The sequence below is a fragment of the Protopterus annectens genome, chromosome 3.part1 (assembly GCF_019279795.1).
Source record: "Protopterus annectens isolate FY-2018-M chromosome 3.part1, PAN1.0, whole genome shotgun sequence".
NCBI classification, from domain to species: domain Eukaryota; kingdom Metazoa; phylum Chordata; order Ceratodontiformes; family Protopteridae; genus Protopterus; species Protopterus annectens.
In genome coordinates, this window is record NC_056732.1 from 460,464,725 (window position 1) to 460,483,742 (window position 19,018).

Here is a 19,018-nt window from a genome sequence, read left to right on the forward strand (position 1 = left end):
CACCAAGCATCTGTTTCTGTAAGGCCCTTTTATAGAGTATCCACATCATTTGGGGATTCAATAATGGCTCCCAGTTTGCAGTCATCTGCAAACTTTGTTAGCCAGAGTCCCTTAGTGTTGACCTGTACTTCAGAGAAGTAGATGCCAAACAAGAGCGGCCCCAGGACTGAACCCTGAGGTACTCCACTTGTCACTTGTCTGGAGCTGGATTTGGAGTCGGCTACTTTTACAGTGTGGGTTCTATCAGTAAGCCATTTAGCAACCCATTGGGTGACGTAGGGATTAATGCCCAACTTAGTAAGTTTATCTATGATTCCAGAGTGGGGGATGGTGTCAAAGGCCTTGGCAAGGTCTAGATAGGCTGTGTGGACCACCTTACCCTTGTCCATGGCTCTGGAGACTGATTCAAAGAAGTCAATCAGGTTCAGGAGACAAGATCGGCCCTTCACAAACCCAAACTGGGTGGGGTCCAGTGTTTGAAGGTTGCCAATGTCTTTTTTATAAGTTCCATGATAATACGTTCCATGGCCTTGCAGATAAGGCTTGTCAGACTGATGGGACGGTAGTTTCCGGGTTCCAAGGTGGATCCCCCCTTGTGGATTGGGATAACTGTAGCTCTGCGCCACTCAGTGGGCACGAAACCTGAGGTGAGGCTATGATTAAACATGACACTTAGGTGAGGTGCCAGTTCATATTGTAGTTCATGTAGTACACAGCCCGGGATGTCATCTGGTCCCATGGATGCTGTATTCTTGGCTTTAGAGAGTGCATTTTGTACCTGTGTGGCCGTTATTACTGGAATTTGGCAATCTTCCGGTATTGAGATGGGCCATTTAGGGGGTGAGAGGGGTGAAGTTGGCACTGAATCGATCTGCCAGGATATTGGCAATATCCTTCGGATCAGTATATTTAATGCCATTCTGTTTTAGCTCAGAGCAGATCTGAGCATTGCCATTTAGATTGTTGACATAGTTATAGAATGCTTTGTGGTTGTCTTTGGAATCTTTGGCAATTTTATTTTCGTAACTAGCTTTGGAGGATTTTATGAGGCATCTCAGTTTCTTACTGAGGCTAGTAAGGAGTTTTTGCATCCTGGGATTTTCCTCTTTTCTGCAAAAGTTTCTTCCTTTTGTTGTAAAGTTTGTTTATGGCAGGGGACCACCAGATTGGCTTCCTTTTTTTGGATGAGAACATTTTGGTTCTATTTGGGATGGCACGATTCATGCATGAGTGGATGTGCTCGTACAGTGCCTTAGTGTAGGATTCAGCAGTTGAACTTTCAGTTCCCGTCTGCATGGGTGTCATGACGTTTGTCACCTCTGACTTGAGTAGCATGAAGTTGGCTTTGGAGAAGTTTTTTATGGTGGTTTCTTTACTGGGGGGTGGGGGTGGGATGTGGATGTTTTAGATTCATAGATTCATAGATTAGTACTAAGCTAACTGCCCTTGTGAGCCATTTTAAGCTTAGCCAATTATCCCTTGTGAGACTCAAACCCTGCACCTTGTGTTTGTAAGGCAAACACCTTAACCATTAGGCCACCCTCCCAACCCCATAAGCTCATACTAGGCTAACTGCCCTTTTGGGCAATTTGAAGCCTAGCCAGTTACCCCATGTGAGAATCAAACCCTGCACCTTGTGTCTTTAAGGTAAGCACCTTAACCATTATGTCATCCTCACCTTAAGGGTGATTAGCTTATGGTCAGACCTGACTAATGAGGGGGTGACCATAGGTATGGAGCATTGATTTTCCATGTTGGTAATGACCAGGTCTAGGATATTGGAGCCCCTGGTGGGACTATGGATTAGTTGATCCAGGGCATTGGAATTTATGAATTCCAAGAACCGTTGCGCAAAGGTGTTGGGACATGAGTAGTTTTCCCAGTTAATGGTAGGGTAGTTAAAATCACCCAGTATTAGGGTGTTTGGTTCTATCTTAATATTTTCCAGTATGTTTAGAAAGGTGTAGTGAGAATCTTGGGGTATGGTGGGGATCTGTAGCAAGCTACAATTTGGATTGCAGTCTTACCTAGTGTTAGTTGCACTTGGAGAATTTCAGACACATTGTGTTGGCCAACTAGCCTGGTGGTGTGAATATCCTTGGTGAATATTGACACTCCTCCACCTTTAGTGTTTCGGTCCTGGTTTGGTGGCCGAAAAGTGTGGTAAGAGTTGTAGCCTGGTATTGCAGGGGTGCTCTCTGGAGCCTTGAACCAGGTCTAAGTTACTGCACAGATATCGATGTTCTCCATTTTAGGAGTGCCTCGAGAGAGTGCATTTTGAGGTTTAGACTTCTAGCATTGAGTAGCATTACCTTCAGATTTTGCATGCTTGTACCTGTTATGGTGGTGGTTTTGTCCTTTGAAGTTTGCCTAAAAAAGGCACTATAGGGGTGGCAAGAGCCTTAGCCAGTAACCTGAATCCTAGGGGCGACAGGTGCAGACCATCTCTGGCAAAGCATCGTGGTCTGTCAATCATGTCGTCCCAGGCAGACAGATACTGGATCCCCTTTGAATGACACCATAAGCTTAGCCAATTGTTGAAGTCAATCATTTTATCCTTATATTGTGGTATCATTCTGGGTGAAGGCAGTTCCAAGCCAGGTTAGCCCTACCTACATTTTCTGGATATGCTTAGCTGCTGTGCACCTGTTAAATCTATGCATTATGTATATGAAACAGACCTATTTCTGCCCTTTTACTTTTGCTTCCCTGTTTAAATGTATGTTTATTGTACAGTAACATAACTATTTTTTTATACAGCACTTTGTATTGTAACTGTATAACTTTCTTATAATGTGAACTGTTTGTTTACTAACCTGGAGCTCTTCTCCCCGGGCCACCGCTGAAAATGGACATGTATCCAGTCGGACTCTCCCAGTTAACAAATGTAAAATAAAAAATAAAATAAATCAGCAGTAGTGGCCAATGGCCACCAGGTCTTACCTCAACATGCATACATACTGACCACTCTTGTACATTATGAAACACACACCATCCTAACACAGTCAGACCTGCAAATTGTGCACATGCTACAGCCTATCCTGCTACTTTGGCCACCTCTGGCCATCTGTGCTCCACTCGTATTATACCTTCTCATACATGCTACTACATTTCTCACAGGATTGGGGGGGTAGACATGACTGTTACTACATTTCTACACAGGATTGGGGGGGACACATCTGACTGTTTTACATGTCTACATGGAAGTGGGGTGGGGGCACACCTGACTCTTATTACATTTCTACATAGAGTATGCGGGGCCACACCTGACTGTTTTTACATTTCTACACAGGATTGGGGTGGCACACCTGACTGTTACTACACTTCTACACAGGACTGGGGGGGGGACACACCTGACTGTTTCTATATATCTACATAGAATGGGGGGCACACCTGACACATACACACATTTGCTATGACTGTACTGGTATGTCAGGTACTTCATTTCATTATGTATTCTAACCTATCATACTAATTAGTGGCATATCAGTGTACTACAGGTCTAGCTTTGGTTGCCCTACATATTAGTGTCTGACTTCCTACCCTTCAGAACTAACATTCCACTGCCTGACCTGCTGTAATCTGTCTGTGCAGGCCTGGGGGGGAGGTTATCCATAGACATCATTCAGAGGCCATAGCACAGGCTCTGCTTGAGTTTGTCTACACCTGTTCTGCTGGCTGAGACTGTTGTTGGGTATGTGAACCTCCCTGACTGGCATGTGTGAGCCATATGGACACATATGACATCCAGCACATTTCCTGCAGTGGGTTTTGTCACCCTGTGTAGTACTGGCTACTATGGTGACTCCAGTATGTGTTACAGATGTCATGGGGCCACTATGGGTGTCTACTATCTGCTGCTATAACATTCAGCCACCCATTTCCCTTGCATGCTAACTTCCATACCATAGATACAGGTAATGACACATTCTACTCCATTTGGCAATTGGTAGGTTGATTGAATTACCTTGTGGGTGTGCCAGGATTGAGGATGGTGCTGGAGGGCTGCCTATGTCGGATGCATATAATACACTCCCTATACATGGTTGAGCACAGGCAGTGTCATGTTTGGCATCCATTTTACTGCATGTGCGAGTCAGAGAGAGGTGTCATTCCCTGGGTCCCTACTGTGTCAGTGTATGTGCTATGCGTTGTCTCTTTGCCGCGGCCTCGGCATACTGGGCACACCTTCATCTGCCTACGGGGGTAGGCTCAGGTTGTTCCTCCTCCGAGTCACTCTGTGCCTGTGCAGGCCTTGGCATTGGTGTGGGGGCTGAGTGGCTCTGCCCTGTGCTGTTCCTGCTGCAGCTGTTTCTGCAGGATCATATTGTGTAGCATGGAATATACCATAACAATGTGGGTACATGTAGCTGGTGAGTACTGTAATGCTCTAGCGGATGTGTCCAGACACCAAAACCATGACTTGAGCATCCCAAACACATGCTCTATTATAAGTCTGGTCTGTGCTTTTTCTTCAATATGGCATTCTTGTTCAGGTGTGTGTGTGCATTTTTGATAGGTGTCATCAGCCACAGCTCCAGTGTGTAACCGGCATACCCCACTAGATGACCATAGGGGATGTCCCCACTGGCACATCTCTGGTACAGCTGCATCAGATGCCAAATGTGGGAATCGTGGTAGCTTCCAGGGCAGCCAGCACACACATTCATTATAATGCCCTGGGCATCGCAGACAACCTGGCAGTTGATGGAGGGGATGCCTCTGTGGTTGATGTAGACCCTACCCTGATCACTGGGTGGCGCTTTGATGTTTATGTACGTGCAGTCTATAGCACCCACTACCTCAGGGTATTCTGCTATTTGGTGGAAGAGAGGCATATTGCTGGCCAACACCTCATGGGTGGTGAGGAAATATACGTGCTGACCGGCATGTGCTGACATGGCATCCAGGAACTGGTAATTTACCCTGGATGCTGATGCCTGTGAGATCCCCATGATATCCTCAGTTGAGCTTTGGGAGGTACCTGTAGCTAGTATTCCTAGGCCTACACATACCTTGGTATCCACCGGGATAGGTTCCCCTCAATGAGTTTGGTGTGTCAGGCATGGCCGGCACAGCTCAACAATTTGCTGTAGGAGGTCCCTGTCCACACTACAGCGCTCCACTACCTCCAGCTCATGTAGCCCCTGGTAGGTTACCCTGGGTTTGTACACTCTTCTCTGTCTCCTCACTGTGGATTGATCGGCAGCATTCACATCCTCAACACCCTCAGACTCTTGCACATATTGTTCTATGTTGCCTGCTGCAGCCCTTCTCATTTTATAGGTTTGTTTATTAAAAGTAGCCACTTGTATACACTGGTGGTGTAGAGTGTGGGAAAAACCAGAGGGGAAGGTGTTTGCTTAGTTTATAGTAGTGTTCTGGGCTGGGCTGGTCTGCTGCATGTGTAATTGGCTGATTCTGACACATTTCACCTGCCAGCTATTCTAGTTCTCCTTGATTACCTTCCTACTGCTTTTTTCCCTTCCTGTTGCCTTCCTGTTTAAGCTCGGGGTCGCACCATGGAACCAGAGTGCTCAAATGTGCACAGTGCTGCTATTTCCTATTTTAACTTTTTTCTTCTTCTTTTAAAACCCAGTGTGTGGCGCGCACACCCGCTTAGCCAATGTAAAGAGTGTTAGGCAGATTCAGACACACTCCCTAGGATTAGATGTGTTAAACTAGGAGCAAACCTGAGCCACAGGGCTCCAATCTGCTTACAGTATGTCTGACACACAGCCCCATGATGTCACCTAACTCCTAGGCTTGCACCAAGCTATTCCTACACTTACACTGTTTGGACCTGACTAGCATGCTGGGGAAAACTGGGATTCACTATCATTCCCTTCATTTGCATAGGATTGCCTGCTAATGCATAGTTACATGTCTCACACTGAGCATCCCCACTTAGCAACCACTACTCACTGGCCATGTTGTCTTCTGCCTGCCATTGACTTGCATGGCAGAATAGTGATTTTAGTTAGAATGTTTAATTTAGGTTTATTGTGTTATTTTCCCCCCATCCTGTTTGCGCGCCCCTGCCCTATGCTTAAACAGCAGAGATTGGCTAAAAATAATTCAAAGTTGATTTTTTTAATTTTTGGGCTGTTTGCAATGCCAATGGCCTTATACTTGGCCATTGGCATGCTTCCTAACTGATATGCAGCCTTTATTTCGAGCTGTCGCAGCTCCGTTTTGGATTTTGCAGGGTTACTAACCGAGTACATCTCTACAGATTGCACTAGTCCTGCACAGTTGCAAGCTTCCTGGATTGCAAATTCACCTCATTTGCATGGATTTCTCCTGCAAATGGGGTGATTTATATACAGGGGCATAGTCCATGCAGGACTAGTGCAGGAGCGCTCGTGCATGCAACTGCAGGCTGTTTCTGGATCGCACGGCAGACATATTGCCTGCTGGAGCTCCTGCACTAATCCTGCATGCCGTGCAAGGCATAGAGAATCCAGGGGATAATCACTGCCCCTTCCTGATAAGCCATATTGCTAATAATTTAAAAGTGATCAAATAATTTTTCTGTTTGATTTCACACACAATCCATCTCCTCACCTCACATTTCTGTAAGTAACCAAACTGTGACTGTTCATATTCTGCATGCTTGACTGTGATCAAAGTGAAAGGCATAATGGTTACAGTACTGCATTTCAACCTGCAGCTGTCAGATACCTGCACTACTGCACACTGACAAGCCATATGAATATTTGTTTAGGAGAGGTGAAGTAGCTGCTCTCTCATTATACACAGAGTATGTATCTCAGTTCCATCCCCCAAATTTGGCACATTCTAGCTGTACACACTTCCTGTTTTCAAAGTTCACATCTGTTGTCTAGCCAAGAATAGCAGTTGCTTAACTTTATTGAACCATTCCAAGCTCCTAATAATAATAATAATAATAATAAAAACATAGATCATTACTATTAGCAATACGTTCTGCTAACAGCACCTAGAGATGTATTATATGTGTTTCAGGTATCTTTTTCATACCTGCAAAAAAAGAAAAAGAAAAAAAAGACAATGCTAAAGATTGGAGTGTCTGCTTTCCACATTGATAGTTAGTCAAATGACTCCTTATCACAAGGATAACACTGATATCACTTGCTCTGAGATACTGATCACGGTAACAGTCTCTGGATTGGGCAACATAGACTTTTACTATATGAAAGGAAGGAAAGTTAAGGCAGTATGCTAATAACTATATGGAATTTCACACTTAAGAGGTATTTTCATTTTTGAAACTTTTTAGGGCAAGTATTTTATTAGTTACCTTAACTCCACTAATCCATAAAGTGTTTTTTTTTTTGGTATTTAATCATTGTACTTTTTTATAGTTGTAAAATTAGAAGGTATGATAAAGGAAAACCAAAATATCCCAGCACCTTGAGTGCCGCCCTTTTCTACATGTATGAGGTAAGTCATCATCGATAGTTAAGGTGTTAAGAAAACTGAAATATCTTCCTAGTATAACAGTATTAATTGAAAACTATACTGCAAGTATTATGAAATAAATTATATATTTTTCTCCTAAGTGCAGGCTTCTAATCTTGAAGCATTTTCTAAATGACTTGATTTCTTTTCTGCCTTCCATGTATATTCTTTTTACAGGAAGTTTACAAAGTTTGGCAGTACTTAAGCAGAAAGTAATATTTTTAGCTTCTTTATTAGATTAACACCTTCAGTGCATAGTGACCATCTCATAGGTGATGAGTTGGCAGGGCTGGAATGTAAGTTAATGTATGTTCTGAAAATATGCCTTACTGTCTCAGGCACTGATCCTTCATCAAGGAAGAAACTCAGATAAGAAAACTGTGCATGCAAGTACACCTGTGTCAATATTAGGAAACACTAAATACCTCAACAAGTAGCCACTGACTGACTGGTGTTACAGTCCAGAGCTTTATGCTAGCAGTCACTAATGAACTTATCCTGTCATGTGGGTTTTGATTCTCTCTGACTCCACCTGCTAGATTTGTAGCGTTAAGGAATTCTCCTAACAAATGTTTCCATGTCACAAACAGTCCATAGAGGGATTTTCTAATGAATAAATGAATTAAACAAAATAAAGGAAAAAAATCGTAAGAAAGCAATCTGTTTTTACTGAAAAGATGAAGAGTGCATGGGGTATGGGATGGTACCTCGGGAGTAGCAGACTGGGGTAATAGTACTCATTTTCTTGCACATTTGCTGCTCTTGGAAAGCCTATTCTAGGCAGCTACAAAGAAAATGTTATCTTACAATCAAACGTTTGATTCAGCCTCACCTCTTTGTCCTTTTGCACGGATGCTGAAGTGTTTCTGAGAGTTTTCCTGCATTATCTACAAGACCTGGAAAAGATATATAACCAGAAATCTCAGAAAGTCTTTCTGGAAGATAATAAAACAGTGTGGGGTCTCAGGTCTGCTTTTGCTTGCAACCCGTCCATTGTGTTTATGAAAGAAAGACATATCTACATTCTTACACAATATCTACATTCTTACACAAAGCTAAACATGTTAAAGGTCTTGAATCTACACCTGTTTATGATTTTAATGGGTAGGATATTAAATCAAAACCAATATTTGGGGAGTGTTCCATGTACAGGCTTTAGGGTTGCATCCCATGTAGTCTCTAGAATATGTAGTTCTCTTGAAATCAAGCAGTTGTCATATCTGGGATGCACTGTAGTAGTTTGCTGCTGAGGCTGAAATGTCCAGGATAAAAAAAATAAGCACATTTAGATCAGATGCAATGATTATATCTCAGAAAAAAATTTGGATTTTTTTTATAGTCTGAAAAATGACTTCAGGTAGAGGAGTTTTGTCTTGGGGTGTTGTTAGCAAATGTGGGAAGAGAGGATTGGAAGGTTGTCCAACAAATGGATGCAGCCACGATAGTATTTTAAGGCACTGGACTGGACTGTGATGGTAAACTGAGACCTGATTCATGGAAAATGTTCAGGTAACTGGTCAGTCTATATCTAATCCTCACCTTTGAATATGAGCTTTGTGTAGTGACAGAAAGTATAAGATCATTTATGCTAACAGAAAAAATAAGGATCAGTTGAGGGTAGTTTGACTCACTGACAATAAAAACATGATAAGTTTGGCAATTCCTGGGGATTTGGGGGAAAGACACTGCTTTGATGGTTCAAACATAGCCATTTTAGATGATTTGGACACAAGCCATTTGATATGGGTTTTGCACCTACTCAGTATGTCCCCTGAGTACCTACCATTAAAGGTACAAAAAGCATAGGCCAAGGGCATAAAAGGGTCACAGCATATGCTAAAGGGTCTTTATATTTTACCTTTCCTAGGATTGCCTGCCAATCCCATAGGATAAACTTTAAGAATTTTTAGCTGCGTAGGTAATAATTTGTTTAATTGTTTAATTGTTCAATTATCTAATTTACATAAGGATTTAAAAAGAGGTTCAACACAAGGATTGTCAGTACTCTGAAGATGCCCTGATGTGTGTGGGTGAAAGCGCTTAGTACAATTTTGGTTAAATAAATAAATAAATCGGTGGTCTGCAGTTGTTCCTGGTTCACCTTTTTTGTTTTACTAGTTCTGGAAGTTTGTTTTTATAAACTGGAGATTATTTTGGGGCATAGTGTTGTCTATTCTCTTCTGTTCATTCTTGCTTACAATTACTGTGACCCTCAGCAGAATAGGTGGTTTGAAAAAATGGTGTATCAACAGATGGATGGATGGATGGATGGATGGATGGATGGATGGATGGACGGATGGATGGATGGCTGGATGGATGGGGTTGTTTCATGGCAGTTCACAGACTGTGTGCCACTCTCCATGTTTGTTTTTCCAGACTAGCACAGTATGAAATGTAGATTAGCAAACTGGCTACTTTTGGAAACATTAATTTCATACTCTGCTTGTTTATATATCTCAAATTGATAAACCATCTCCAAGCAACATATAGTAAAACCAATACAGGTAACTGAACACTGACCCATAACTAAAAGACCTTTATTTAAATGTTTAACTCTTTCTTTCTTTATTTTTTTCTTTATTTTTCTTTCTTTCTTTCTTTCTTTCTTTCTTTCTTTCTTTCTTTCTTTCTTTCTTTCTTTTTCTTTCACACTTAAATAGAACTTCATCAGAATAATAACATATCATTTCCTTACATTTAAATAATTAAAAAAAACATGAAATATAGTTCAGCAAATAAAAGTTATAATATAATATGTAGAACATTTTAAACTTTACAATAATCACAGATATATGTAAAAAATCACAATTAGTGCAACATTTAATTATAAAAAGAACTATTCCTCTTATTTCTTAATACACAATCCCCTGGATTCTCTATGCCTTGCACGGCATGCAAGATCAGTGCAGGAGCCCGAGCAGGCAATATGTCTGCCATGCAATCCAGGAACAGCCTGCAGGGGCGTGCACAAGAGCTCCTGCACTAGTCCTGCACGGACTAAGCCCCTGTATGAAAATTACCCCATTTCCAGGAGAAAGCCATGCAAATGAGGGGAATTTGCAATCCAGGAAGCTTGCAACCGGCCATGCAGGACTAGTGCAATCTGCAGAAATGTACTTGGTTAGTAACCGAGTACATTTCTGCAAAATCCAAAACGGAGCTGTGATAGCTCCAAATAAAAGCTGCATATCATCTAGGAAGCATGCCAGTGGCCAAGTATAAGGCCATTGGCATTGCAAACAGCCAAAAAAATAAAAAAAACTACTTTTATTTTTTTTTAGTCGATCTCGGCTGTTTAAGAGTAGGGCAGTGGCGCGCAAATGGGATTAGGGGAGAAAATAACAAAATAAATCTAAATTAAGCATTCTAACTAAAATCACTATTCTGCCATGCAAGTCAATGGCAGGCAGAAGACAACATGGCGAGTGAGTAGTGGTTGCTAAGAGGGGAGGCTCAGTGTAAGACATGTAACTATGCATTAGCAGGCAATCCTATGCAAATGAGGGGAATGATAGTGAATCCCAGTTTTCCCCAGCATGCTAGTCAGGTCCCAACAGTTTAAGAGTAGGAATAGCTTGGTGCAAGCCTAGGAGTTAGCTGACATCATGGGGGTGTTTCAGGCTTACAGTAAGTGGACTGGAGCCCTGTGGCTCGGGTTTGCTCCTAGCTTAGCCCAGCTAAGCTAGGGAGTGTGTCTGAATCTGCCTAGCACTCTTTACATTGCCTAAGCGGGTGTGCGCGCCGCACACAAGGTTTTAAAGGAAGAAAAAAAAAAGTTAAACCAGGAAATAGCAGCACTGTGCACATTTGAGCACTCTGTTTGTGAGTCGCACCCCCAGGCTTAAACAGGAAGGCAATGGGAAGGGAAAACAGCCATAGGAAGGTAATCAAGGTGAACTAGCATAACTGGCAGGTGAAATGTATCAGAATCAGAGAATTACACAGGCAGCAGATCAGCCCAGCCCAGAACACTACTATAAACTATGCAATCATCTTCCCCTCTGTTTTTTCCCACACTCTACACCACCGGTGTATACAAGAGGGGAACTTTTAACAAACAAACCTACAAAATGAGTGGGTCTGCAGCAGGTCACATGGAACAACATATGCAAGAGGCTGAGGGTGATGCGGATGTGAATGCTGCCGATCAACCCACAGTGAGGAGACGGAGAAGAGTGTACAGACCCATGGTAACGTACCAGGGGCTACATAAGCTGGAGATAGTGGAGCACTATAGGGTGGACAGGGACCTCCTCCAACAAATTGTTGATCTGTGCCGGCCATGTCTGACACACCAAACTGACCAAGGGGAACCCATCCCAGTGGATACCAAGGTATGTGTAGGCCTAGGAATACTAGCCACAGGTACCTCCCAAAGCTCAACTGGGAATATCATGGGGATCTCACAGGCATCAGCATTCAGAGTATTCCACCGGTTCCTGGATGCCATGTCAGCACATGCCAGGGTGCATTTATATTTCCTCAACACCCGTGAGGTGTTGGCCAGCAGTATGCATGTATTCCACCAAATAGCAGAATACCCTGAGGTAGGGTCTACTTCACGTTGTCGTAAGCTGACAATATCGAGTCTGATATTGTTGGCACAACAATATCGAAAGTGGAGAACATCGTGCAAGTAAACGGAAATATCCGTAAAGGGAGATTTCTGTTTACCTCAATGTAGTACGGTCTCGGAGTTGGTATATTTAATTAGTGGGGGTATTGTGGGTGCAGGGGATCTTGCCCCCCTGCCTATGCCATTTAGTTTTTTTTTAATTTGTTTTTTTTTTTTTTGTTATTCAATGTTCAATAAAGTTCGACCTTTATTGATTCGATTAAGTAAACTTTCGATAACGTGATATAGACACCTGAGGTAGTGGGTGCTATAGACTGCACATACATATGCATCAAAACACCACCTGGTAATCAGGGTAGGGCCTACATCAATCGCAGGGACATACCCTATATCAACTGCCAGGTCATCTGTGATGCCCAGGGCATTATATTGAATGTGTGTGCTGGCTGCCCTGGAAGCTATCATGATTCCCACATTTGACATCCGAAGCAACTGTACCAGAGATTTGCCAGTGGGGACATCCCCTACGGTCACCTAGTGGGGGATGCTGGTTACACACTGGAGCCGTGGCTGATGACACCCATCAGAAATGCACACACACCCCTGAACAAGAACACCATAATGAGGCACATGCACAGACCAGAGTTATAAGAGAGCATGTGTTTAGGATGCTCAAGTCATGGTTCCAGTGTCTGGACACATCCAGTGGTGCCTTGCAGTACTCACCAGCTACATGTACCCAAATTGTTATGGCATGTCCCATGCTACACAATATGATCCTGCAGAAACTGCTGCAGCAGGAAGAGCATGGGGCAGCCCCCCACCAATGCCAAGGCCTGCACAGGCACAGAGTGACTTGGAGGAGGAATAATCTGAGCATGCCCCAGTAGGCAGACGGAGGCGTGCCCAGTATGCCGAGGCCGCGGCAAAGAGACAACGCATAGCACATACACTGACACAGTAGGGACCCAGGGAATGACACCTCTCTCTGACTCTCACATACAGTAAAAGGGATGCCAAACATGACACTACCTGTGCTCAACCATGTATAAGGAGTGTACTATGTGCATCCGACATAGGCAGCCCTCCAGCACCATCTGCAATTCTGGCACACCTACAAGGTAAGTCAATCAAACTACCAATTGCCAAATGGAGTAGAATGTGTCCTTACCTGTATCCATGCTATAGATGTGAGCATTCAAGGGAACTGGGTGGCTGAATGTTATGGCAGCAGAAAGTAGACACCCATAGTGGCCCCATAACATCTGTAACATACACTGGAGTCACCACAGTAGCCAGTACTACACAGGGTGACAAAACCCTCTGCAGAAAATGCTCTGGGTGACATGTGGTCATGCCAGTCAGGGCGGTTCACATACCCAACAACAGTCTCAGTCAGCAGGACAGGTGTAGACAAATCCAAACAAAGCCTGTGCTATGGCCTCTGAATGATGGCTATGAGCAACCACCCCCCCCCCAGGTTTATTCAGACAGACTACAGCAGGTCAGGCAGTGGGATGTTAGTTCTGAAGGGTAGGAAGTCAGACACTAATATGTAGGGCAATCAAAGCTAATATCTGTAGTACACTGGTATGCCTCTAGTCAGCATGATAGGTAAGAATACAGAATGAAATGGAGTACCCGACATACCAGTACAATCATAGCAAATTTGTACAAGTGTCAGGTGTGCCCACCCCCATCCTATGTAGTAATGTAATAACAGTCAGGTGTGCCCCCCCCAATCCTGTGTAGAAATGTCAAAATAGACAGGTGTGCCCCCATCATACATAGTAATGTAATAACAGTCAGGTGTGCCCCCCCCAATCCTGTGTAGAAATGTAGAAATAGTCAGGTGTGCCCCGCAATCCTGTGTAGAAATGTAGAAATAGTCAGGTGTGCCCCCCAGTTCTACATAGTAATGTAATAACAGCCACGTGTGCCCCCAACCAATCCTGTGTAGAAATGTAGAAATAGTCAAGTGTGCCACCCCCATCCCACAGAGAAATATAGTAACAGCCAGGTGTGCCCCCCAATCCTGTGTAGAAATGTAGAAATAGTCAGGTGTGCCCCGCAATCCTGTGTAGAAATGTAGAAATAGTCAGGTGTGCCACTCAATTCTACATAGTAATGTAATAACAGCCAGGTGTGCCCCCAACCAATCCTTTGTAGAAATGTAGAAATAGTCAAGTGTGCCACCCCCATCCCACAGAGAAATATAGTAACAGTCAGGTGTGCCCCCCCAATCCTGTGTAGAAATGTAGAAATAGTCAGGTGTGCCCCCCCATCCTATGCAGAAATGTAGTAACAGTCAATGACAAATGATCGACGGATACCCTGCAGAAACAGCATGATACCTTTAGGTATACAACACAAAGGTCAGCACTGCAGTACAAACTACCTGGAATTGATCCACACATTAAATACAGATGGGCATACTGGGCATGCTCGCATACTTAAACACATGAAGGCCATGTCTGCAAACACCAGTGGACCAGACATATCTGGCAGTCGCAGATGTTAGTGCAGACATTCCTCAGTATGCAGCACTCATGCCTTGAACACACAGTGGATAGGAATGCAGACATATATGTAAGGACAACACACTGTAATAAGCCAAAGGTAGATGTACATAGATATGTGGAAGAGGGTGATTGTGACAAGGAGCCATGCAGGCCTGTCCCACCCAGCACACAGCCAAAAGGGCCCAACCACATGAAATCAAATGTCACTCACTACAGATCCTAGCCACTGTTATCTATCAGCATTACAGACTATGTGGTGCACATGCTAGCTGTGCAACATGACTGTACAAGGTAGTAGTCATCTAGCAGCTGTATACACGTACCTGTGAAATATGACCCTGTGTGTGCCAGTATGTGGCGTGTCAACCTCTAGATGAATGGGATATGGCCCATGCACACACACTGCCCTCCCCATAGCCCTACTAGGACAAGCCTGCTGAGGTGATCCACTGTGAAATACACCTCTGGGAGAGTTGTAGCCTAGTAATCTCCATGGTGCATCCCATAACTACATATTGCTGTAGCGTGATAAACTAGTTAGGTAGGAGTTCCAATCCCAGACATGGCAACTGTGTGTGCGTGTGTGTGTGTGTGTGTGTGTGTGTGTGTGTGTGTGTGTGTGTGTGTGTGTGTGTGTGTTTGTGTGTGTGCATCTGTCTGTGTAGAGAGAAACGCCTTTTAGAGTAGTCACATTCCCTACAATTGAAATGCTCTACTTTGGTAAGGCTGCTGATGTCATCCACCTAGAAATACATCTCTGGGAAGCTTTTAGTCTAGTAATCTCTGTAGCATATGCCATTACTGCATACTGCTGTGGTGTGATAAAATAGTTAGGTAGGAGTTCTAATCCCAGACTTGGCCACTATGTGTTTGTATGTGTGTCTGTCTGTGTCTGTGTAGATAGCAAGGCTTTTTAGGGAAGTCACACTCCCTACAATTGAAATGCTCTACTTTGGTAAGGCTGCTGATGTCATCCACCTAGAAATACATCTCTGGGAAGGTTGTAGCCCAGTAATCTCCATAGCGTGTGCCATAACTGCTGTAGTGTGATAAATTAGTTAGGTAGAAGTTTTAATTCCAGACTTGACAAGTGTCTGTGTGTGTGCCTGTGTAGAGAGCAATGCCTTTTAGGGTAGTCACACTCCTTACAATTCAAATGCTCTACTTTGGCAAGGCTGCTGATGTCATCCACCTAGAAATCCACCTCTGTTAAGGTAGTCCATAGATTAGTACTAGGCTAACTGCTCATGCAAGCCCACTAATCTCAGTAGCGCGTCCTATAACTGTGTATTGCTGTAGTATAATAAATTAGTTAGGTAGGAGTTCTAATCCCAGACATGGCAAGTGTGGCTGTGTGTGTGTGTCTGTCTGTGTAGAGAACAATGTTTTTTATGGTAGTCACACTACATACAATTCAAATGCTCTACTTTGGTAAGGCTGCCAATGTCAGCCACCTAGAAATACACATCTGGGAAGGATGTAGCTCAGTAATCACCGTATCACGTGCCATAACTGTGTACTGATGTAGTGTAATATAGAACTCTGGTAGGGTTCTATTCCCACCCATGGTAGTTTTGGATGTTATGAGTGTGTTTCAATGTCTGTGTAGGGAGCAATGAATTTTAAGCTAGTCAAACTGAGTACATTTCAAATGCCCTACTTTGGCAATCCTGCTGATGTCATTCTCTGTGAAATACACCTTTGGGGAAGAAGTTCTCCAGTAATCCCCGTGGTGCATCCTATAACAGCTTACACGCTGTAGTGTAATATAGACCTCTGTTACGGGTTCTATACCCACACATGTCGGTTGTGGATGTTTTGTGTGTGTTTCAATGTCTGTGTAGGGAGCAATGCATTTTAGCCTAGCCACACTCAATACAATTTGAATGCCCTACTTTGGCAATCCTGCTGATGTCATCCAATGTGAAATAAACCTTTGGGGAAAGAGGTCTCCAGTAATCCCCGTGGTGCATATTATAACAGCTTCATGCTGTAGTGTGATATAGACTCCTATTAGGGGTTCTATACCCACACATGTCGGTTGTGGATGTTTTGTGTGTGTTTTAATGTCTGTGTATGGAGCAGTGCATTTTAGCCTAGCCACACTCACTACAATTCGAATGCCCTACTTTGGCAATCCTGCTGATGTCATCCAATGTGCAATACATCTTTGGGGAAGGAGTTCTCTAGTAATCACCATGGTGCATCCTATAACAGCTTCATGCTGTAGTGTGATATAGACCTCTGTTAGGGGGTTTATACCCATATATGTTGAGTGGGGATGTTTTGTGTGTGTTTCAGTATCTGTGTAGGGAGCAATGCATTTTAGCCCAGCCACACTCACTACAGTTTGAATGTCCTACTTTGGCAATCGTGCTGATGTCATCAAATGTGATATACACCTTTGGGGAAGGAGTACTCCAGTAATCTCCATGGTGCGTACTATAACTGTGGACTGTTGTAGTGTAATAAACTTGTTAGGTAGGAGTTCTAATCTCAGACATGAAGGTATGTGTGTGTCTGTGTTTGTAACTCATATCCTGTGTGGAGGTGGCTATGAGTGTGTAACAACTGGGCCCAATGTAGAGCAGGTTTTGCAAATTTCTTATATGGTGCCCTAGTATATATCACACTGTCCACTGTACAGGGATAGCAGATGTGAAATAGCCGAGAGGCTGGGGTGCAAATCCATACCCATACATGTGACATCAAGGCCAGGCAAACAAAGTTAGCAATCCTAGTATTAGCCAGAGAACACTCTCAACCCATGTCTCATATACACACACACACACACACACACACACACACACACACACACACACACACACACACACACACACACACACACACACACACACACACACTTGCCTAGGTAACAGCCGCTATGTTGGTAGTACACTGCATATTGCCCACTGATAGTAACTATGGAGTGATTGTAGTGGCCTACAGTGGGCATGGCATCCTGTCCATCTGTCCAATAGGCACATACATGCAGACAGTGCACCTTCCCCATGTTCCCCACTGCACAGCTGCAACACCTGTGGTGCCATCAAATGTGACCCACAAAGGACATACCATGCCGGAAAACATGCCCAGTATGGACAGATGCCACTGACACCAGGGAATGCTGTTAGCCTACTATCAATGTAGATGGAGGATAAACCTGCTGTTCCTTACCAGTCCCCACCACATGTGGCCAGGACTGGCACATCTGATGATATTCTGTGTACACAACATGGGCCAGACATCCCAGGTACAGTTCCACATGTCACTGTACATGCATGTGGGAGGTGTGCACATCACAGACAACATCCATGTCATGGACTAAGGAACACATACATGGCAAGCAATGCACAGCACTGGCCACATGCATTAGTCACCCAGGTGACAGGATGGTGAATACAATATCCACCGATGTGGGCAAATCCAGAAACTACGGCCCTGAACTGCAATGCAGACCATTGTCATATGGCCTGATGCCAAGGTATATCGATCACTTAGCCTTGTATAGCTGTCTGGCACAGTTGACCACTACACACCCATGAATCAATGCCCCCATGCATGTCAGTACTGGCACCGTGTGTGTGTGTGTGCAGGTGTGTGTGTGTGTGTGTGTGTGTGTGTGTGTGTGTGTGTGTGTGTGTGTGTGTGTGTGTGTGTGTGTGTTGTATGATGTGTATGCTCACATTCACACTCACTACAACCCCCATTGGCATACTGAGGAATGCGTCTGATGTCAGACACCTCTCCATACCCTTTGCCCATATAACCTCCTTATGTCCCCTGTGGTGCAAGTGATACTTGAACAGTAATGTGTTGTGGCCATCTAACTAGTGATGAGTTGTATTCCTGGCCCTGCCAAGTGTGTTAATGTGTGTGCATCCCTGTGACAATGTGGATGTGTTGATGCTGGCACCTGTTCATACGGACAGGCATGTGTACTACACCTACTGTATAGTTACCATATCCCTGTTGCAAATATCACTCACCATCACATATACATTCTGAGGGCTTCACAACACGTAGCCTATGTGGCGCATCCAAAAACTGCATAGAAATGTGATAGCACTACATAGTCATCAGGGGTTTGATACCCTGTGCTGGTAGGTGTGTAACACAAACATGCTTAAGTTTTACTCTCCCACCCCTCCTTGACTTGTCTTTGCCTCTGTCTGCCTCTCTCACTCCCTCTCTGGTGGATGTGTAGACCTACTCCTGCTTTGCTTAGGCGGCAGCATGTGTATTTTAAGTGATGCTCATGATCAGCTGATGGCCTCTGCACAAATTGCAGCTCTCCCCTAGCTGACTGCATGTGAAACAGCTGTGGTAACATTCCCATAGCCGATTGCATGGAAACACACTCCAATATCTAGGAACATCATGTTGGTGCTGGGCCTTTTCATTCGCCGTGAGCAGGAACTCGATCTGCTGTTTGGCAAAAAGCATCTCAGATGGATTGGGGATTTACCTCTAACAA